Source organism: Pithys albifrons, chromosome 4 (assembly GCF_047495875.1).
Source record: "Pithys albifrons albifrons isolate INPA30051 chromosome 4, PitAlb_v1, whole genome shotgun sequence".
NCBI classification, from domain to species: domain Eukaryota; kingdom Metazoa; phylum Chordata; class Aves; order Passeriformes; family Thamnophilidae; genus Pithys; species Pithys albifrons.
The window spans coordinates 64,524,678-64,547,585 of NC_092461.1; positions in this window are offsets into that span (position 1 = coordinate 64,524,678).

Sequence of the window (22,908 nt, forward strand, 5' to 3'; positions counted from 1 at the left end):
TGGTTTGAAGTCAGTGTACTACCTGTTGGGACAGGGTAGGTGACACCTCCTCCCACCACTGGCAGTCTTATCGGAATGGTTGCAAATTTGTCCTTTCTATGCCAGAAGCCATGATCTCATATTTGTTAGGTATTGGAAGCAGTCAAAGTCAAAAACACTCCTACAGTTTTGAGGACGCGAGAATATAATTCTACTGCTACGCTACAGCTAGTTATGCTGTGCCGCTCTCACTTACTACCTCCTGTGCCGCCACCTGCCAGACCCAGCCCGCCTCATCCAAGCGCCGTCTGGCATTGCTGGAGCGTGAGGGGCATGGCCTCCCCGTGAAGGTGGAGTATGTTGGCACCGCAGGCCAACAACCCTTCACTCTTCAATATGGCTGGCGCCCAGGGTCAGCGCAGGAGAAGTTGGGGAGTTTTTTCTGGTCCAAGTAGCTCAAACAAAAGCAAATTATTGCACATACGACAAATCTAACAGCGCTCCCTGAAAGCAATGCTGTGATTGTATAGCAGATACATCCACAACACACTGTCAGATTGGGGAATGTCATATTCACCAGGCAGGTTAAGAATTTAGACACTGAGCCTGTCTTAAGATACAGTATAAATTGAATGTGCTTTTATTCAGGTCTGAGGGGTTTTTGTCCTTTTCTAGGACAAACCCACTTTTCCCCTGCTGTGGTCAGGGTAAAACTGCAGAGTGGAGGCATGGCAGGGCTTGGGCATGCACTGCTGGGGAAGAGTTCTGGAGGTGACAGCACGGCAGCTTGTGGCGTTATGGTATGTAGCCCATACAACTGTAGAGAGGCAGATTGGCTGGCCCGAGCAGAGCCTCTTCTGCTGAGGTGCACCACCACCAGCTCGCTGGAGTGGGGACCTGTAGGCTGGACCCACTCCTACACTCACCCCCATCACTCGCCACTGTGGCCACAGTCCAGATGGACACTGCGTTATGCAGGCTGGAGTTGAGGCTTTGTTCCTGCTGTCAGTATTGTGGAGCCCATTTTTCTGAGGGAAGCAGCTTTCAGATATTTGGGATTGTGCCAGGGTCTGATAATCCAGGAAATCCTGAATTTAAGCCATGTTCCTTAAAATTAGTGTACTCTGTACCTTTCTGTCCCAGGCTTCAAATGCTATTTAGGAGTAAGGGCATCTTATTTGGCAGAGGGTTTTTGGGTTTATGTGTGGTTTTTGTTTTAAAATACATTAATTTATTATAATGTAAAATCATCTGCCTGGGGGATGTGGGATATTGTTGGACTACAACCAAGTATTGGCTTGTAGCCCTCTAAATCAGGGTGCTAAGAAATAAATCCTAAACAGAAATGGATGAACAGTTTATGTTGGAAATGCATTCAACAGACTTCACCTTTCTTGTCTAAGGGCTTTCCTCAAAACGATTGATGTTTTCTAGATTTGTTCAGCATATGAAATGTTGTATGCTGATGCTACAAACAGCAAAAGTTCTTTACTTAATTGCAAATGATTTGAAATGTCATTTCCTTCTTTGAGGGCTTTATGGACTTCTAACTATATTGTATTATTCCTTCTCTCTGATCAGATGCATAAAACAGTCATACAGAAAAATGACATTAATTATCTCTAGATTCTTAATACTGGTACTCATATACATATGTAGCTTAATAGTGGTGTTTTTATGTATAAAGGAATTACCAAAGGATATGGGTAGGGAAAACATGCTAAAAAACTCTTGATAAATGACTAACTTGAGTTTTATGTAAATAGTATATTCTTTGCCTTTCAAATGATTTTGAAGTGAACTTTCAACACCGTGTAGTCATTCTTGTACATTTTAGTTTTCATTCTAATGACCCATTGATACTGATTTTTTTAGGACTTAAAAAAACCCAAACAACCAGTTTAAAAGTTCCCCAAAACGTGAGGATTTAAAGATACATAGATTTTTTCCCCTTCCATTGGTGTTTTAGACAATGAGCTGTTCTGAAGTAGGATTATGATATTGACTGTGACAGCTATGACTTCTCATATGGTCATTTACAGAGTTTCTAAGACTATCTTGTCATGTTTACTGAGTTCTAATGACTTTTTGTGGTTCAGTTGCTACCAAGTGAAATGTAAGTTTGTATAACATCATTACATTACCAATGATCAATTTGCCTGCTTGCAACATCTTTGATCAAGGAGGTACCACTGTGCTACACCATTTACAAATACAGAAACTAGATGAGCACTGATTTTTAACCTCACAGAATTTATGGTCCTAGAGCACTTAATGCAATTGGTGGCATTTAAAGCAGCTTGCTGCATCCACTGGCACTTCAGTGACCTTAAAGGAGCTTCCCATGGGAACATCAGTATTCTCATATTCTGCCAGTTATAAAGTTGAGAGAAAAAGACAGAAGAAGAGATATAATGTGAAGTCAAGATTTAGGGACACAAACTAGCTCAAGCTAGTATTTGATGTATTTCACATTGGTTGTTCCCCTTGGAAACTGAAAGTGGACTAGAATGGTGCAAAGGAATAGTTAAAGGCATTAACTTTGACATTAGTTGAATCACAGAATGATCATATTTATGGTTACAGGAGCACCTTGTTTTTAATTGGAAGTTTTCAGATGGAATTCACACTTTGGGGTTTGAAAGGGTAATCACAGATCACAGACTACTGTGTTAAAGTCACTGATATTGTCTGAAAAATTCAGTGATTTCAACAATGAACATCATTACTCTCTTCTTAACAGCACTTGTTATGCTTGGGGAAAAGCTTGTCTAAATTCAGAATTCTGCCAAGCTATGCTCCTGTAATTTCATCTTTACAATTAGTTTTTAACACAATGTCAGCAGAGGAATACCAGTTGACAATGACTAAGCAGAGGGAGAGAAGTCTATTTTTTACACAGCAAAACTTCTTTTTTTTCCCCACTTCCTCACTTACCCACACTATATCTGTCTCTTTCCATCATGTGTTTTGTCTCCTCAGAAAGCCAGGCTGTGACCTGTTTGTGTCAGACACCCATTTTTCATTATCTGTGCATGTAGGTACTGAAATAAATAAATAAATAAATAAATAAATAAACAAATAAATAAATAAATAAATAAATAAATAAATAAATGTTTTCGTAGCTCCTCAGATGATAAAAATTTTAGTGCTCTGTCTACAGATCATTTGCATCGATTTAGAAACTCATGAAGAAACTACTACAGACTTCATTCATGCTGAGTTGAAAGTTTCCTCCAAGACCCCAGTTGTGGATTGTCTGGTGAAAAAACCCAAATAATTCCAAAAAAGGAAAAGGACTGTCTTCTTCTGACAACACTAATTGTAGCAACATAGTTTGCAGGTTAGCAAGCTGCTTATTTGACTGATTCAGAGGCAATTTATAACTTTATGCTTGATTATCTTAAAGATTTTAAAACTGAGATTGGTAATCAAAAATATTTTGATTGCCAGCTTTATCTCCTGAGATGTTACAAGAAGGCATTGAGTTCATACAATTAACTAAATAAGTAAACCAAACAATTATACAAGAAACCTTAGCTAAAACAGACTTCAGAAGGATTTGACAGATTAGAGGCTGCTAACATGTCATAATTACTATTAATATCTGTAATCTCATTAACATGAAAGAACTGAAACAAAACCAAACAAAACTCCAGTATTGTTGTGAAATATAAGAGGGACAAAAGGAGAGCAAGAACATTTAAGAAGAGGTTGATGAAAGGAAGGCTGTGATGAATTATCTCCAGCCTTCCTTTCTGGTACTTAGAATTGAAGATCTTATGTCTACTCCAAACTAATATTTGTTAAGAGTGCTCTGTCCTGTGTGACGTATTGTGTAACACTAGTAAAATCAGAGCAGACCTACATGTGGGGCTCATAGTTATCTCCATTGTTAAAAATCCTGCATATCTTTTCAATGATTTTTTGTATCAAATGACTGTTTTAGTACATTCTTACTGTTTACATCAGAATTGTCTAACAGATTAGAAGCATAAAATCAGCATTTGTGTACTTTGGTGTTAATCTAGGGTAGAAGGAGATGGAGAGCTTAGCTTGATTGTATACCTCAGTTACTATTTTTGTAGACAGAATTGCAAGATTTTTGATGAAGATAATGTCATTAGGTCGTTTTATGCTCTTTTCTCACCCATTATATTTTTACAAGATTTTGAAGCTTCAATATGCATGTAGTTTTAAAAAAACCCAAGCAAACAAAAAACAGGGAGAACTTTCTATTTCACATAAGCAGTTAGTATCTATCAGTAAATGTATGTTTCTAAGTAAGGAAAAAAATCCCAACTATTGACCTATTCACAGCAGCTAATTTTCAAAAAATTTAACTACTTTTTAGAATGCAAATCTGATTATCTAACATTTTATTGAAAAATTAAATCAAAATGTTATGTGAGATGTTGCTGAAGAAAACAGAGTCCAGGTTTATGATCCTCCAACGTTTGCTAAAGATGGCATCTATTTGTGAAAAAGAATATGAGAACTCTTTAATGGAGACAAAATAACTCTTTTCAGATACATGGCATGCTTCAGATTAAGACTGAGGCAGTGTCAGAGAGGTCACAGAGAAGTAGTACACATTTTATATTTACAGAAGAAATGCAACAGCAAGGTGATTACAAACAAGACAGGAACATTTTCATACATGTAATTATAACTGCTATTGCAGAGAATTTAACTTTTTGGTCCCTCATCTGTTTACGCTTTTAAAATCAAGCTCATGTGAAGGTTAAGCAGAGAGAGGCATAACAGGATGTCATGGGACAATCCAACTAGGACCTTTGATCAATCATTCCAGAGGATCTTCAGATGCTTGAGCACAAGTGGTCAAGAAGCTGCAAAAACAGTACAGACAGATAGTAGATTAACAGGGTATTATGGGGTGGGTTAGCAAAACCTGCTCTCAGGTTTAAAAGCTGAAGAATAGACAGCTGCCTACTGTAGAGAAAAGGAGACTAGTAAGCAACACAGAATATGGAATCTGCTGTCTTAAAAACAGACTGAATATAGTCCTAAGTTTTTGTCTGAGTTAGCTATCAGAACTCCAGCTGCTACCAAAGCTGTCTTTTTTGACAGTTTTTCAGTAATTTTCTGTTTACAGCTATCTGCAGAACACATGGCTGTGTGTATAGGAATCTAATTTAGAGCAAATAAAAGGGGACTCTTGGTCTGCTGGGACACACAGACACTCATCCTTTAATGGGTGCAAAAAGGAAAAAACACATTTCAAACATCACGAGGTTTGTCCAATATACACATGGTGGTAAGCTCTTCTAACCCCAATACCATATGATGATAACTGAGGGTTGGTGTGGCTTTGCTCCAGATCAGGGAGGTGATAATTGCTCTCACTTATGCCACCATGTAGGCTCTGTTGCATTGTGACCTACAGGAAGACCAGTGTTATCCTTCCTTCCCTGAGTGTGTCTGGACTATGTATCAGTGCTTCTGGATCAGCTATAGCATCTGAAATTACAGGCACCATGTTTTCTCTCAGGCAATGGAAGGCTTATGTTCATTAACCCAGCACTGCTGTGTTCAGTAGTGGAGTACTTTTGTATTACAATTGTATCCTCCAGAAGCACACCAGGCAATATCAACAATGACTCTTTGAAAACAGTAAAGAAACAGTTTGGAGCTGGGGCCAGTGTGCTCACAATCAAGGTAAAGTAGTTGGTTTATCTTGGGTATTGTTGCTGTTAGTCTGAAGGAGAGAGAGAGAGAGAGAGAGAGAGAGAGAGAGAGAGAGAGAGAGAGAGAGAGAGAGAGGGAAAGGGAAAGGAAAGGAAAGGAAAGGAAAGGAAAGGAAAGGAAAGGAAAGGAAAGGAAAGGAAAGGAAAGGAAAGGAAAGGAAAGGAAAGGAAAGGAAAGGAAAGGAAAGGAAAGGAAAGGAAAGGAAAGGAAAGGAAAGGAAAGGAAAGGAAAGGAAAGGAAAGGAAAGGAAAGGAAAGGAAAGGAAAGGAAAGAAGAAGAAAGGAAGAGAGAAAGAGAGAAAGAGAGAGAGAGAAAGAAAGAAAGAAAGAAAGAAAGAAAGAAAGAAAGAAAGAAAGAAAGAAAGAAAGAAAGAAAGAAAGAAAGAAAGAAAGAAAGAAAGAAAGAAAGAAAGAAAGAAAGAAAGAAAGAAAGAAAGAAAGAAAGAAAGAAAGAAAGAAAGAAAGAAAGAGAAAATTAATGAACAAAATGTGTCCCATATTTGGATGTATTAAATGCAAAGCATGCATTTTTAAAAAAAATGGATGTAGACACTAGTCAAGCACTGTGCTACCATTTTGACATGCCATGTGGACTCCAGTGTAAAAAAAGAGAAAAAAATAATATTGCATATGTGTGGTAATAATCTGCACATGACTGGTTGCTGTAATGTGCACTGCTGTACTGCCAGCAGGGAAGTGAGTGATTGCCTCTTGCCTACACAGTGGGCACTGGCTTTGCCTCACACAGTATTTCAGCAGGAGAACAAACAAGAGGGGGGGGAATAAGGAAAGAAAACCACTGCCTGACTCCACCACCTCCCAGCCCTTGAGCCTTGATTAAGTAGTCAGTAAGAAGTTTTTTTACTTTTAACAAATTTTAGGTCGTTTGCTGTGCCTAGGGAACTTGCTGAGCAAGAGATGAAAGGAAACTACCTGCCTTTTGCTTTGACCTTTGTGGTTTTTAGCCTAAGTGGTTAGACCTGTGGCACAGAAGCTGTGCTCATCAGGAAAGTTTCTATTTGTTTTGCTAGTCTGGTAGCTCATCCAGAGCAGTTTGATATTCAAATGAATCTGTCAGAAACAAGAGTGCGGTGCTTCAGTTCTTGCTCTGGCCTGATGACATTGATTTGTGAGCATACTGCTTGACTACAGGATGTGTGACAGATAAATTTTATCAAAATTAAGGCACAATTAAACATTTCATCTTCCTAATTACTGGCTGTAGATTCAGCCTGATGACCATGTGCTGTAAGAAATCAGCGACCATTACACATTTTAATGGAGCACAGCTGTCTTACAGCTTGGTAATATTTGCACAGTGCCACAGAACTGTAATTTATGATAAAAAGAAAAAATGTGTATTGGCTCTTTTTTGCCAAAATAGATTAAGGATTCATATACTTTAATGAGATTTGGACCTAGCCTTGGATTATCGTTATAAATGATTTATGTGCATGTTGGTGGACTCCTGTAGTTTTGAGTTGATTTGTGTTTTGGTCGACCAATATGTAATTCAGTATTTCCTTTTGTGCCAGTATTTTCGTTCTTTCTCCTCTCTCCATTTCAGTTCTATTTGTCCACCCTAAGTTTAGCAAGAAGGGCAAGTGGGAAGGTTAAGAAAGAATGTAGGCACATTTTCCAGGAGACCTCCTCACAGCAAAATTCACTCCTGAAACCCCTCCCCTGCTTCCCTGCTCTGCACCCCAAGCACAGAGAGAATAGGAAGGAGGGACATGAGGGGACGCGGGTGTCACCAGCCTGGATCAGGGTCACTCCTGCAGCCTGGAAAGCAGGACACAGGGGAACAGATGCTACCTGAACCTGTGCTCAGTCAGAGACCTGCCTGAACATTGCTGTATCTCAAGGCAAAATATCAAAACTCATCCTCCTGCTTGTTTAAAGCATGACCTACAAAAGAGTTTTTGCTCACCCACTCAATATTTTTCCTGTTCCAGTCAGTTTTTCCAGAAAATGTGCTGCTTCTCCAAAGAAAAAGGAAACCCAACAACATATGTACCCAAGTTATAATTTTTGGAACCACCTTTCTTCTCCATTCTTTTCTTCACTATGTTTCTTTCACAGATTATTTAGAGAGTGAACAGAGCAGAGAGAATAATGAAGATTACATTAGGTGGTTTTATATACACTTATATTCGTACTTACATATACATACATACACACAAGGACTGTGTATTTGTGCATGTATTATTTTTAAATTAAACTTAATGAACCTAATTTGTCCTAAGTTTAACTACCTAGATTTCCAAGGAGTCACACTGAAGTCTAGAGTTTGGCCCCATATGTTGTGAAACCCTGAGATCTATATGCATAGATGAAAAGAGAAACTAAATTCTAAGTTTCATAATTAAAAAAAAATCCTGTCCAAGCTTGATTTACTTCAGTGTTCATATGCTGGAATGTTTCATACTGTACCAGGTTGCATATGCTTGCACACTAATTCTCAATTGCCGTATGCAGTTTGTGACAACCATCTGCTAAGACCTCCCTTAGAGTTCTTTCTCCCACTCAGCCCAGCTGAAATAAAAATATGGACAGAAACAACTTCTGCAGGGAGATAAAAAAGTTAATAGGGAACTTGGAGTTAGACTGTGCATCTGATTCAAATTCAATGGCTCCTACAACTTATGCCCTACTTATAAAATATTCCTGAGGTGTAAAATATTAAATACAATGGAAAACTGTAAAATAAAGCCATAATTCCTTTGACAGACTTGACTGTGCTGGAAAGGTAATACTAAAATATGTCTGCAGAGTGCATGTGTTAGCTAGCTCTCACAATTCTAAAACAGCAGCTTAGATTAACTGTGTATTGCACCTTATCACATTAAAGTTCCCTAAAGCAGGAGGAGGATGAGTGGTGAGAAAAAGAGTGTGAGAGAGAAGGAGCTGAAAAATGTGCTCTCAGTTTCATTGACAGAGAAGTAATTCCTTGTAAGCCAGTCTCAACAAAACCTCTGAGTACTGGGTGTTGGCTGCTCCTGTTCAAGCCAGAGAGGAAAACCAGAGATCAGTACAGCTGAAAATCAGGTGAAGGAAATGAATAGATGAACAATTAATGAGCAATGATACAGGAGGGAGCTGCGGTCTAAGAAAGTGAAGATCGACTAATGTGTTCTGGTATTTGATCACCTCCAGCTTTACATTTCACTTTACTGTGTATTAATGGGTTAAATTCCCCATCACAAATTTTATGGAATACAAATGAAAAACAGAAGAGAGTTCAAAAGTCCAAGTAGACTGTCCCTAAACAGGACTGGTTATACCACAGCGATGGAGTGCAGGTGGCAGTGACAGCAACTGAGTGTATAGCTAATTTCTTCTTTAAAACCTCCTGATACAATAAAGTTGATCCAATTACATTTTTTCTAAAATGAAACCCATTTCCATTTCCACCATTTAAAGTTGATGTTTCTCTCTGGAGTGTCAGCTATCATGTAAAGAAGTGATGATGGGTTTCCCTAGTACTGCTCCTCCGCACATTTTCTGAGGTCCTGGTAGCATAGAGCAGAGGTAAAGACGACTCCAAGTGTCTTCAGGGTAAGAAATCTGTGTCTACACACCAACACAACGTTCATCTAGTTCATAAGAGCACGGTGTTTTTGCCCTATATTTGGATTGTGAGAGGATAGAAAAATGAGAATTTTGAGGTGGCAATTATGGGTCTTGCTCTGCATGTCTGTGCTAACTTTACTTCAGCAAATTTTCAGTATAAGCTTGAGTGAAAAATCAAACCCAGTGATGAAGCTTAACTGCTCGGAATTAAAAGGGGTAGAAGGGAAAAGGGAAAGGAGGAATAATTTTTGATATGATGAAGAAAACATACCCAGAACTCATGTTTTTTTAGCTTTTAGAGGCAAAAAATCAGGGTATTTGGCAAACACAGTATTCCTACATCAGATTGTCTTCGGTGATAACCTTGGGCTTTAAAAGCTCAGTAAGTCATAAGAGATTTTTGCCCTGGAAATTGTAGGGCTGCATGTGTGTAAACCTTTAGGATAAAATTGGTTTGAACTATTTTAAGAGCTTTTAAAATGCTGGCATATTAAGTTATAGATCAATCTGTCCCCCACTGGTTATTATCTTAACAGCTACTCCAAGTGTAGCCTATCAGTTTTAAATATAGGAACAGCAGTAAATAGTGTATTATGATATTCCAGATGGAACACTTAAAATAAATTGAAATATCCATATATCTGAGAGTTTTCTACAGCACCACATTATGTCACCATTTTCTGTAGACAGTGCAACAATCTCTTATCCCTATAGCATTAAAAAGTTTGAAGACATGGATGAGTAGAGAACTGATGACAATCAAATACTTAGAAAGACCTTTTGTAAAAATGTTTCAAGGTTTGATGCAGGAGTAGAAGTGAGGAAGGAGTGTACCAGGCTCTGGGATCTGCTTTTTCTTCTGATTTCTCTCTATTCAGTCAGCTTTTGGATATCTCTATGGGACCATGGCATTGTGAACCACCTATTGTTGACTTGTAGCATGTGATGTCTTGAGGTATATCTGCTCTAGAAGGGGAATAAATGGAAATAGGAAGACAGGCAGTTTTGGTGACCCAGATATCTGATGGGGAAAACATCCCAAATTCAACCAAAGGTTGCACAGCCTTCCCATCACACAGCATAACTGATATGCTTTGTTTACAAGATAAAAGGAAAGTGAAATGACTACCAAATTTTTCTTTTGCTGTAAACTTAGCTGCACTGGGGTATACTAGCTTGTTTTGGAGGGATCTGGGGCTTGATGTGAGGTGTTATAATTCATAGCTGAGCCAAGAGATTGAACTGCCTAGCCCTGAATGTGATACCTATACTAATTAACATCAATAACCACTTACAAGCCCATGCAAATCTACTTTTTTCCCCCACTTGCATTGCTTAGGATATCAATGCTCATCCCATTGCACAGACAGGGAGTTCAGCTGCTGAGTTAACTGTAGTTGCTCCACAGATCCAGTAGCTCATCAGCTTTAAAAACACAGAAGGCAAATTATTATGTCTCTTTATGCATGTGTGCTTGCTCAGTGGTTCAGTGAATAGGTCAATTTAACCTTTCCATAAAAATATAAAAATATATACCAACTTACATTCTAGAGCAAAGTGAAGAAGATAAGACAAAGGTCAAAAGTAAACCATGATGGTGCTAAGTTGTGCAAGGAGCCTTGTCTGTCACTGCTGGTCTTGCCTGCAATTTAATTGGCTTTAGAGCTATAGGTTCTTTGGAAGAATCTTGGGAAAAATATTCAGCAGGCACAGAAAATATGGCTTTTCTTGCATGAAAATACACATTACTTGCTACATAGTTCAGTTTTTCTCATCTCTTGAAAGTTTTTCCTACAGTAGGATGTTGTGATAGCTTTTCAAGTAAGATCCAGGCAGCATATTTAACATGTGTGCTGTAGCACTATACAAGTGATAAGTGTTTCTTACTCTTGTCCCTACCTTTAAATGCCAGAATCTGGGGCTCCAGAAGGTGCTACAAGGGGAGGATGACAAAAGACCAATTGCTGGTATTCCTTTTGCTTAATCAATTTGGCCCAGCAGCTATCTCAGATGTTATTAAACATACAGTCAGTAAACATGCAGGTTTTCCCTTCCAAACTGAAGAGGCTAATAGGCTACAATCTCTACACCTGTAGTTTTTCTGAGCTCTGAGCTGGCTCTATGTTTAAACTTCTGAAATTAATTACAATAGTCATTAGAATAGAAAGCACTCTGATATTGTGACCAGGCAAGCCCATATCTCCTGTTAGCCTTGTATGTAAAGTTTCCTGCTCAGTGGTTAATTCCACAACACACCCCATCACACCCCATACCAGTGGAGATATCCAAATATGATACTTGTGCTTATCAGGCACAACACAAAGCAAATGGGTCAGCTCGCATCTCTGCTGAAAGTGAAGTGCCATGGAGATGGCTTATGCAGAATCACAGGATAACTTACTGGTTCTTTCATAGCTCTATGGTTAGCACCAGGTACCTGTTCTGTTACTGCAGCTCCATTGGGGCAGGACATCTTTAGCTCCTTGGTGAAAATCTTTTTAACCATAAGTGCACAAGCCACACTCCATCTTTATTCTAGAGAACATGATACTTACAAAAAAGAGGTCATGTGTAAGGCATCAAACAAAAATAATGCTAGCATCCAGTTCATGGAATCTTGAGTCCTAAGTTTGGGTGCAACCACAGCAAACCTGCAGTTTTCAATAAAATTTACACTTATTGACACCAGTGTGAACTGCTGAAAGCAATTACCTACACATTTCTCTGCATATGATGAGAAGCACATTACAGCATGGCAATATCCATGTAACTCGGTATTGGTGGCAAGAGTCACTATAGGAGCAACTCGATAGCTGAATGCTGGAAAATCTCTGACATATTAGTTCCTGTTACTGGTAGGTGGTACTGTAACAACATACCAATCTTTTTAAAGTAATGCATTATCATTCACAGATCCATGAGCTGCTTTTATACTTCCATCATCATATCTGTGGCCTTCAAAGTTACAGCTAATGGACCTTCTGTCAAGACCCAGATACTTAATCAATGTGACAGCATCCTACATTTTTTGAAACCCAGAGGCCTTGGAAAAGTTTAATGCAGCTTCCAGGTAAAGTTCAATCCACATGGCTGAGTTCCCTGAAGTCTTTTTTGCAGAGAACTCCCCTCCTCCACATTTTAACATAACCAATGTCCTTTACATTTGAAGAAAGTGAAAGGCTAAGCTTGAAGGCCAGATATCATTGCAATAGAAATATGTGCTTTACAGAGTTCTGCCTCCCACTAAGAATTTGGGTGCAAGATCTGTAGTTAAACCCTTGGAGAACCAGTTAGGACTTTTGACAACAATAATGACCTATTGCTACATGCATGTTTGTGAGCATTTGTAGCCTAGAATACAAAGAGGAACTTATTTAAAGGAAAGGAAAACAGGTACTAATGTTTGATGGCTACAGAACAGTTTTATTAACAAAGAAACATTCGGTTGTTGATCTCAGTTGCAATGTCCATGCACCTACTCAATTCCATCACAGATCTCAAGTTATTCAACACCGTTATAACTGGAATTGACAAATTATGCTAGGAAAGTAGGATTACTTGAGAAAGCCACTGTGGACTTGGAAGCCTCACTGCTTTCCCCAGGTATAGCATCTGACCTCACAAAAGACAATTCCTCTTTCTGCTTATCTGGCTTCACCAGGATAAAATTATTTCCTGTCTCTTTTTATATGTACGCATAAGTGTACTCACAAGATCAGAATCTGGCCCATGATTCTTTTGTTCACAGCACTTACTGATTAGCACCAATTATATGCAACATAAATAAATGCTAGCCACATTATGATATGAATTTCCTTTAGAAGAGAATGTTCCAGAATCCTAATGGTTGCATTTTCATTTCTCTTTGAGTTTTACCCTTTACATGCAACATTATTGGATATAGTCATTACCTAACTTAAACAAAAAATATCTGTAATTATAGCATAAACCAGTTCACTTATGTTCACTTATATTTAAGCTAAAATGCTATGTATTAGATATGTCAAAGTGATCTATATAAAACCAAAAATTTAAACAATGAGAAATAACAATCAAACATGAAAATCCATTCATGCTAGTCATTAGATTTTAACTATGCTCTAGGGTTGTTAATGTGGAGAAGGGGAAGACCCTTCAGCTGACCATGCCTAATGCTGCAAGCATGCAGCAGAATCAAATTCTTTATTTTGTCAGTACTCAATATAGAAAACAGGAGCATTGCCTATTAAATTCTAATACCTTTGATTATAAGATTCCTTAGTTCCTAGTCCCTCACTATTACTTCTATCCAGAAATTTGTACTGCAGGTACTACATTGCATAAATAAGCTGACCTGTCAGGTTTTTGGCAATTTATGGCGCTGGTCAGCCTGTACGTTCATGCAGTTTTTTGTTGCAATGAGATGTAATGGCTTTTCAGCGCACCATAAGCACAGTTGTGACCACAGGCTCACTAGTGTCATTTTGTGTGCAGTAATGAAGCCTGACGAGTGGTCTCCTGCTTGCAGATAGCCGGCTGTTGTCCTAAAAATGCAAACCATTGCCTCGGGCCATGGAATCAGGAACAGGCAAAGGACAGTGGCACAGGCACGGCTCCCCACTGCTCACCCTCCCTTTAGCACACTGTACTTGGATGCAGCAGAATAGTCTTTACCCTTGTACATAAGGACACAATGAGAGAAAGTGATAAAAACAATTGTATGAGGCCATGTTGGAAATTGGATTTTGTGAAGTTGAGCTGAGGTTTAGGGGGAAAAAAATCTATTGCCAATACATTTTCCCCCATGAAAAATGCTGATCTTCATCACCGTTTTCCCTCCACCTGTTTTTATATGTATAAATTAATGTGCAGATATGTGCATGGATGCTTATTTATATTTATTTGTGTTTTGAGAATATGTACTTACACCCACGCTAGCACACATGTAAACATGTATACATATATACAAAGAGACAGAGCTTGCAGGCACAGCAAATCACAGGGACAAGCCTAGCTGCTTTTTTTTCGCAGCTCATCAATATTCCACGGCCCAGGAAGGCCAGGCATGCACGGGGGTTCACACTTCCCACGGCACAGCCGGCCCCATCACAGATCCCCCTCCTCACTTCATCACCCGAGGGTCGCCAAGAGAGCCACTCTGAGCTGGATAGCAGTGCTGGGAGAGAGCTTGTTTTCTGGAGGAAAATAAAAAATAAGTCTATTCTGAGTCAAATAGCAATTAGGCCTCATCCTGGAATTGTGTGATTTGTGACTTAATTAAGCCCCTTTCCATACACCAGCCATCATGAAGCAGTCTGGGTGCTCACAGCAGGGGACTACCTAAATCGTGACACCTGGTTTGTTCTTCAGGAGGGTAGGAGCTGCTTTTGTGGTTTCCACATGCACATCCAAGTGTTTTGTAAACAACTGCAGGCAAAGGAGATGGGAGCAGAAGTTACAAATCTATTTCAGTTATAACCTCATTGCCATATCCCTTCTCACTGTTTCATAGCTCTTTGGGAGTCATCCTTTCCTGCAAAACTTGTCACATGATGGAAAGTGCTTTTGTAAAATGATACCTTAGAGGAGAACGTGGAGCCCAAGGCTCTCACCCTTGTCTTGGCTAAGATCTTTCCAATCTTAATTGTCAAAATATTTGTCATCTCAGAGAGGTCAAAACTCTGTGGTTTCTTGTGCAGGTGTAGAGGTGGGTGGTGCATGAGGCTGAGAAGGAGGGAGGCAAGATAGGGGATGTTTGCAGGTACTGTTCATCAGCTATATTTTTGCTGCATTTTTGCCTTTAAGATGAGTCCCTGGCCCTCAAATATAAAATCTAGAGTGCCTGGTTTTTACATCACTTCCAAAATAAGAGAAAATATTTGGTGAAGTATCAGGTGTACTGCAAAACTAGAATGCTTGGTGCAAACAAGCAGTTCATTACGAGTCACAAAAATGGCAAAAACAAAAGCAGCAATTTCTATTGTCATAGGGAGCCAGTAACATGGTTTATAAGCAGTACATTACATTTGGCTTTATTTCTTAAATGTGTAGCTTAATACTGATATTTTTGAAATACTAAATATAAATCAGAAAACATACAGAATGTACAGCGTTGCCTTGGGAACTCTTGGTTTTTCTTTATTTCCCCCTTTTTTTTTTATAATTTCTGAAATGTTATGATAGAAACTCTGCAAAGTTAAGGTAGTATTAACCCAGTCTTTGGGTATATTTAATACAAAATGCTTGAACTTCTGGGACAGCAGCTATTTCTATGGATACAGTATGTTGAACAGACACGGAACAAAGAAAACCAAAACAGTTGCTTCTCTGCTGTCAAGGAAACAAGCTGCTCTTTCTGCTTAAATATCTCTTACCAAACCTAGGAGGGAAAAATCCTCCAAAACTCGAGTTTTCTCTTAAAAAGCAGGAATCTGACTTGCAGGCACTGGAATAAATGTTTTCAGTTATGTTAGTGAGAAATACTGTTATGTTTGCTATAGGTAAATCAATATATCTCCCTGAAAGCACCTAGTGTTAAGGTAAATAGTAAACCATTTTTTGAGAAAAGTAGGAGTCCAGAAGGAAAGTGAGAAAACATTCTGCAGTGTTCTGGTTTTTGTGCTGCATGGAGATTACTTAGATAAAGTTCTATTATTTGCACTCCTGGAATTCGCATTCCTTTTTTATATTTTGCCCAACTCAATCCATTAGGAGCTTTGTGGTTTAAAATAATGAAAACAAACCCTCATATTAGTTCACAACCCCAAAATTTTAACTTTTGTTCTTTCAGAAGTATTAAGTTGTACTGAGTAGAATTGCTTCATCTGATAAACAGGATAAATGGAGATACACATATATGTTCTATATGGCACTTCCAATATACAAATGACAGGGGAGACTGCAGATACTTGGAAACATGGCTAAGGTTACATGAAAGAAAGGGGCTACAGGAAAAAATTAAATGACTCAAAGCATTTTTAAAGTCTTGGTGTGACCTTTGGGTGAGTGACATTCTGGTTCTGACTGGAATAAGCTTCATCTTGACCTCCTGAACTTTAATGAAGGACACTGCAAGATTCTCAGAGAAACACAATGCCAGAAAATAGGTCTCTTCTAAGACAGAAAAATATTTGACAGATACCAGTGAAGCTCACAGTGTTTTTGGACATACAAGTAGACCCCAAATGCCCAGCTAGCTTTGAAACACATTCACATACACAAATCTTTGTGTATTTATACACAAATTCAATACAGCATCATTTCTCATTTGAACCAGGGAGCACAAATGAGGTTGAAGGCAAACTGTGTATTTTTTTAAAGTTGTCTTTGTTTATGGGCTATGTAGACTTTCTGTAGCAGGTTTTGAAACATTACTGATGGGCTTAGACATATGATGCCTGGATACTGAGTGTCCTTCCAGCAATGCATACTCTCCATCACATGTCCTTAGCTCCCAGCAATGGGAAAGGTACACATATTCAGTGCCTTAGCTTTCTGTGATCAGTAATGTTCCTGAAGGCTAGAAGCTGCAAAGTAACTTGGATGAGCAAAACAATCCTGTGTCTGGAGATAGCACCGGCCTTGGTAGTCACTTACAGTGAATTTGGCCCATTGCACACATATAGTTAAGGTTGTTTTTGGAGAAAATTGCCATTAAAATCCCTACTCCTTATAAAAAGTGACCTGAAGTTAGCTCTTTGCCTAGCTATACTTGCTTGCATAATTAGTTCTGTTGGTCTTGTAGGCTAGAAATAGTTTTTAAAGAGTTTTTTCTTGAGAAAACATTGTGAAATATTTTAAAAACACAGCCCTTAAGGAAAAAGAAACTGATAAATTCAAAAGGCATACTCTGAAATGTCATTAAAGATGCTACACACAACACAACCCCACTAAAATAAAAATTACTACTAAAGACCTAGTACTCATCCATAATTAACTTTTTTCTTCACAAGTGCAAGAATTATAAAATTCTGTATCTTCTTAACTCTGAATTTCCTGGCTTTTCTTGCTTTGTTTAGACAGCATTGTAGCAGACAAGAGGAGTGGGTTTGGGGGGAGGGAAAGGTTTGTACTTCTGAATATTTGAGCTGTGTTTAATTATTCTCATGTGTGAAATCTTTTATTAAAAAAAAATCAGTTTATCTGATACTTACTGCTCTTTAGTACAGCACAGCTTGGTAGCACTAGGTACGTCTTGTTGAAAGTATGTCCATAAATATGTCCCTTGCAGCACAGAACAGCTTGTTAACTTGGCAATCCTCAGCAATTTGCTTTGAAAAGTTTGCCTCAGTTTTGATAGTCCAAATGTAGGGCAAAAACTCAGAGTAACTTTTTTAGCTAATTTTACCAATTGACACTTGCCTCCTAGATTTAACTGCCTGTTTACTAGACTGAGAACTACAGTGCTTCTTTTTCCTTATTCAATAATCTTTCCAACATTTTATTTATTTTTAGTGGACTGGGAGCATTGATTTTCTGTTTCTTTAATGCACAGTCTAAAAAAAAAAGAAAACAAACCAGAGTCCATTATCCCTATGTCACAGACAGAATAAAGGGGGGACAGAGAAGGACAAATAAATTATCCAGTGCCTAAAGGCTGGAAAGAATCAACAGCCTTGAGAAAAAAACACATTTTTTCATCCCTGGTGCTGTCAATGATTTCTACACTCTTTTGTTTTGTTTTGTTTTAGTAACATTTTCAGCTAGCTTTGTTGGATATCCTTTTCAATGGGAGAATGGAATTAGGATGCCTACACTACTCTGATACCAAATACATTAGGTTGGCTTACGGGAGAAAACTAGAATTGAAAACTCTTGAGTCTGTGTTCTAATTTAACCACATGAGGACTGTGATTGGAGATACTTCAAAGTGGGTTACAATGGTTAACTAAGTGAAAGATAATATCCTTTTGCCATTACTGTCTAGTAGGTCTCATTGCTCCTCTGGGCATGCTCCTTAGAATAAACTAAAAGGATCCACTGAGAACCATTTTACTTCGGGTTTTTTTTTTTCTAATGATTGCCAAAAGCCATTTGCTAGAATAGTACAGAATGTTTACAGATGCCTTAGGAAGAAAACAGCAGAATGTGGAACTAATTGTGTTTATTCAAGATAATTATGAAACACAAATGACCATTACTTACAACAAATCTCCTGACAGCAAGAGTTTGACTCATGGGGCCAGGATCAAACTCAGTAAAGAAAGGCCTTAATGTTATGTTGTGCTGTCCATATGGACACCACGTAACAGCACTAACTATGGCAGTTATTGCTCACTCCTCTGTGCTCTTGCATCCAACTAGTGTTCAGTACAGAACAGCCACAGCTGCTAACACTCAAGAGGAAAAGAACATGGAAATGATGAGTACTTCAGAAAGAAGATCGTATTGGGTGAGAAGTTCTGAGAAATGCAAACACAGAACCTCTCTAGCAATTAAAGCAGAAGTTCATTGGAAAATGAACCAGCTTTGCTGCAGCAGTGATAGGCGTTTAATCTCATCAGAGAATGGGATGCACAAAGCAAATCCAGATATATGACTATTAATTTCACCATTAAGAACAGTGCTATACACACTGTATCTGTGTTCATCCTAAAACAGTTTGTGAAGACATCCCTACCTATCCATCTAAAACAAGTATGCACACTTCATCCTTAAGTAAGAAGACAAGAGGAATCCAGTGTAATGCAGTGTTGGAGCTGCATAAGGTGGATGGAGAAATAAGACAGTGAAAAGTTCCATAGGGACAAAAAATTATGAGAATTAGTAGATTAAAGAAATTGGGTATAATCTGATTTTCTGTTTTGTTTGGGTTTTTTTTCCTTTTCTTTTTCTTTTTTTTTTTAAATGGGGCACTGAATTGTGGTTTTTTTAATCAATCTAAAAGGTTTGCTCTAATAATATTCAAATGGGTCAATATTGTCATTACAGTTTCATTTCACTTCATTCTTGCTGTTGCTGCAGTTGAATTTGTTTTGCTTTGGACAAAAAAAAAGGAGTTATTTAGACTATCAGAATGTATTAACATGTGGTTCTCATACAGAGAGGTCATTTATATCCTTAACAGTGTGAATACACAATGTGGGCTGTACTGCTTTTGTTGATTTCATTTTCTAGTGACACACACAAAATCCAAAGCTCAGTAAAGTCCCAAAGAAAAAAACAGCAAGTTCTTTATTGACTTTGGATATCGCTTGCCCATATGGATGAGGGTACACCTTGGTGAAATCCTGGACCTTAAATCACTGTGAGTTTTGGTTCAATGGTCACTTAACATACCACGCATGTAGCTTATGTTCAATGTTATAAATCAGCATTCAGTGTTGGTTTCAAAATTCCATGAAAAACTATGAGTGTTAGAACTCATGCACTAACACAGAATTGTTGATGAGGCTTGAAAATCACCAACAAATATATTGTGACTGAAAAATGCCGGCAATTTAATGGGACCAGAAATGGCCTCAGCACACAGGTTGAATCTTAGCAGCCCAGATCTCTGTTAACTAAGCTCCCATCTTTCAGTCTTGGTGATTTTTTTTCCGGGAAAGAAAATCTCCACTTAGCTGTGTTTAATATGGCCAGAAGAAATTGGACAGAGATCTCAAACTAATTGTCAAAAATTTTACAGATGGTTCATCACACCTCCTGTGGTTTAGTTTCAGAAAACTTTTACTGTAACATTTCTACTTTGATTTTTATTTTTCATATGAAGGGCAATATAGCTATAAAAAGGAAAAATTATTTTAAAAGAACTAACAAACCTCAGAATGAGCAAAAAGCTTCATTGGTATTTGAAAAATTTTCAATGGGTTTCCATTTAATAGCTTTAAAGTGTATTTTACTTGTACTCAAACCTACCTTTTTTCATTGACTTCAGTACAATCACCTCAAACTGGGGATCAGTCCCCCGTAGTGACAGAACTTTTCTCTGCCTGTTACAAGGACCAGCCTGTGCTAAATCCACCAGTTTCCCAAATCACATTTTTAGCCATAAGGAAGCCACTTTCTTCTACCACTGGTTTTAATGGCACCAGTTGAAAGTATATGCAAGAGAAAGAAGGGGTGAAGGACAAGGCAAATAGATTCATAGAATCATAGAATCATAGAATCGATTGGGTTGGAAAAGACCTCCAAGATCATCGAGTCCAACCCTTGAGCATCCTGGGGTGAGCAGTTCATGCTCATGAAGGCTCCTTGAACCTCTTGTCCAGTGCATTTGAACTAGGAAAAGGGTGGAAATTAATTTTATGGGAGCTGAAAAACAATAACAACAACAAAAATTAATAAGGAATGCTCTTGGGTTTTTTTTAGGAAAAAAAAAAGCTTGTCGAAGTCTCCCAAGTAGTAAATGGGATCTCTCAGCAAAGTAAAACCACAACCTGGTGAACTTGACACCCAAGCTCACATTTGAGTGGACTGGCTTCTCAGAGATGGCTGCAAATGGCTCCCAGTGATGCCAGTCAACTAGACAGAACTAGAGAGAAAGAGACCTTTGCCTGCCTTCCCCTCCTTGCTGATCATACCCTGTAAGGATTAATGAATTGTCTGCCAACCTGACAGGCTCCATAACCACCCTACCACCCTGCTCTCCTCTCAGCTACTAGTTTATATCTCCAATGAGCCACCAAGGTGAGAGTTAACTGACAGAGGTGGGTGAGGTTAAAGATAATAGGAGTCTGAACATCCATAGGGAGTTCAGCTCATGTACAAAGTCATAATTACATAAGCCGTTATCATTGTATGGGTAAAAAAAGAAATGCTGCGAGCAGGGCTAGAAAACATTTGCAAAGACAAGCTTAAGAATCAAGGATGGAAAATACCCAACTTTCTCCACTGGATGCACCATGGCTTAGCTAGACTATAAAATGAGGATTGTTTAGTTATTCAAGTAGAAACCTGCTAAATGGATAACCTTGTTGCAACAAATTTTTGGTTTTTTAGCAGGTTTGTTCTTTCAACAGGTATTGATTCAAGCAGTCTCTGCTATTTTTATCAAATGTATTTTAGAGCACAGGAAATGCCACTGAGGATTTTAACCCCCAGTAAGCTACACAGAGGCAGTGTTTGTAACACACTGTTTGCTGCTTTCACAAGCTGGACAAACCTCATACGTTATGGGCCAAATTATGCCCTTGGATGAGTATGCCTGATTCCCACTGCTGTCAATGTGGCTGTCATAGAGATCTGTGGGAGATCAGCTTGTGCATCCAAAGAGGAATTTGGCCTAAAATCTATTGTGCTCATATTCCTTGTTACTTAGATATTTCTCATGTCTGTTTGACTTACACTGTTTTTTATTAAGGTAAAATGATCACATTTAGAGATACTCTCCAAAAAAATAAAATAAAATAACACCTCTAGTGTTGTAATGTTTTGGTTTATGACTGTAATTAATGGATGTTCTTTATCCAAGGTTTCCTTGAAAATTCATTGTATAAATGGGTTTACAGAAATCTAGTGTTTCTTCAGTTTTTTGAGTTTTGGACAGGCCTAGCTGATGGTCTGGATGAAATTATTTGCAAATATAAAATAACAGGAAAAGCCAGTTTGGGGATGTAGCCCCCATGAAAATCAGACTCAGCATATCTTGTGCATTGTCGGTGGGTACTGTTGTGAGGAATGTGGACCTGGGTGACAACAAGAAGGATAGTGCTAAGGGAAAGGTCCTCTGGAAGTATCCCCACAGACCCCCTGAATGTCTCCTGGTGCCCTGCCCACATCTCTGAGCTGCATACCAGGTCCAAGATTTACTCTGCTTCTCACGATTGCTTTGAATTTATTTTATTCCTAGGCAGCTAGTTGGAGTGGTAAATTTATACATGCATTCAGCATTGTCATAGTCATATCTTGCCTGAGGGCATATTGATCCTTGTTACCATATTGACTTGATGCTTCTACATCTGCCAGCAATAGGTCTACACATTTTTTTTATATGAAGATTGCACATTTTCCTTCCCCTGCCCCAAATCGCCTTCCACACGGTTTCCTTTTATTAAGGTAAAACAGTTTCATTTTTTTTCAGTGCAGCTTTTAACATGTGTCTGTGTTTGCTCACGTAATGGTTTTACAATTGTGGTTTAGCCCCAGCTGGCAACTAAACTTCGTGCAGCCGCTTGCTCACTCCCCCCCGCAGTGGGATGGGGGAGAGAATCAGAAGACTTACAGTGAGAAAACTTGTGGGTTGAGTTAAAGGCAGTTTAATAAGCAAAGGAAAAGCTGCATGCACATAAGTGAAGCAAAACAAGGAATTCATTCACCACTTCCCAAAGGCAAGCAGGTGTTCAGCCATCCCCAGGAACACAGGGCTTCATCAGACATAGCAGTGACTTGGGAAGACAAGCACCATCACTCCAAATGTCCCCCCACTTCCTTCTTCTTTCCCCAGCTTTGTATGCTGAGCATGACACCATATGGGATGGAACATCCCTATGATCAGCTGGGATCAGCTGTCCCAGCTGTGTCCCCTCGCAGCTCCTTGTGCACCCCTACCCTGCTCACTGGTGGGTGGGGTGAGGAGCAGAAAAGTCCTTGACTCTGTGTAAACCCTGAGCAGAAATAATGAAAACATCGCTGAATTATCAACACTGTTTTCAGCAGAAATGCAAAACATAGCCCCATACCAGCTACTATGAAGAAAATTAACTCTATCCATTCAAAAACTAGTACAGTA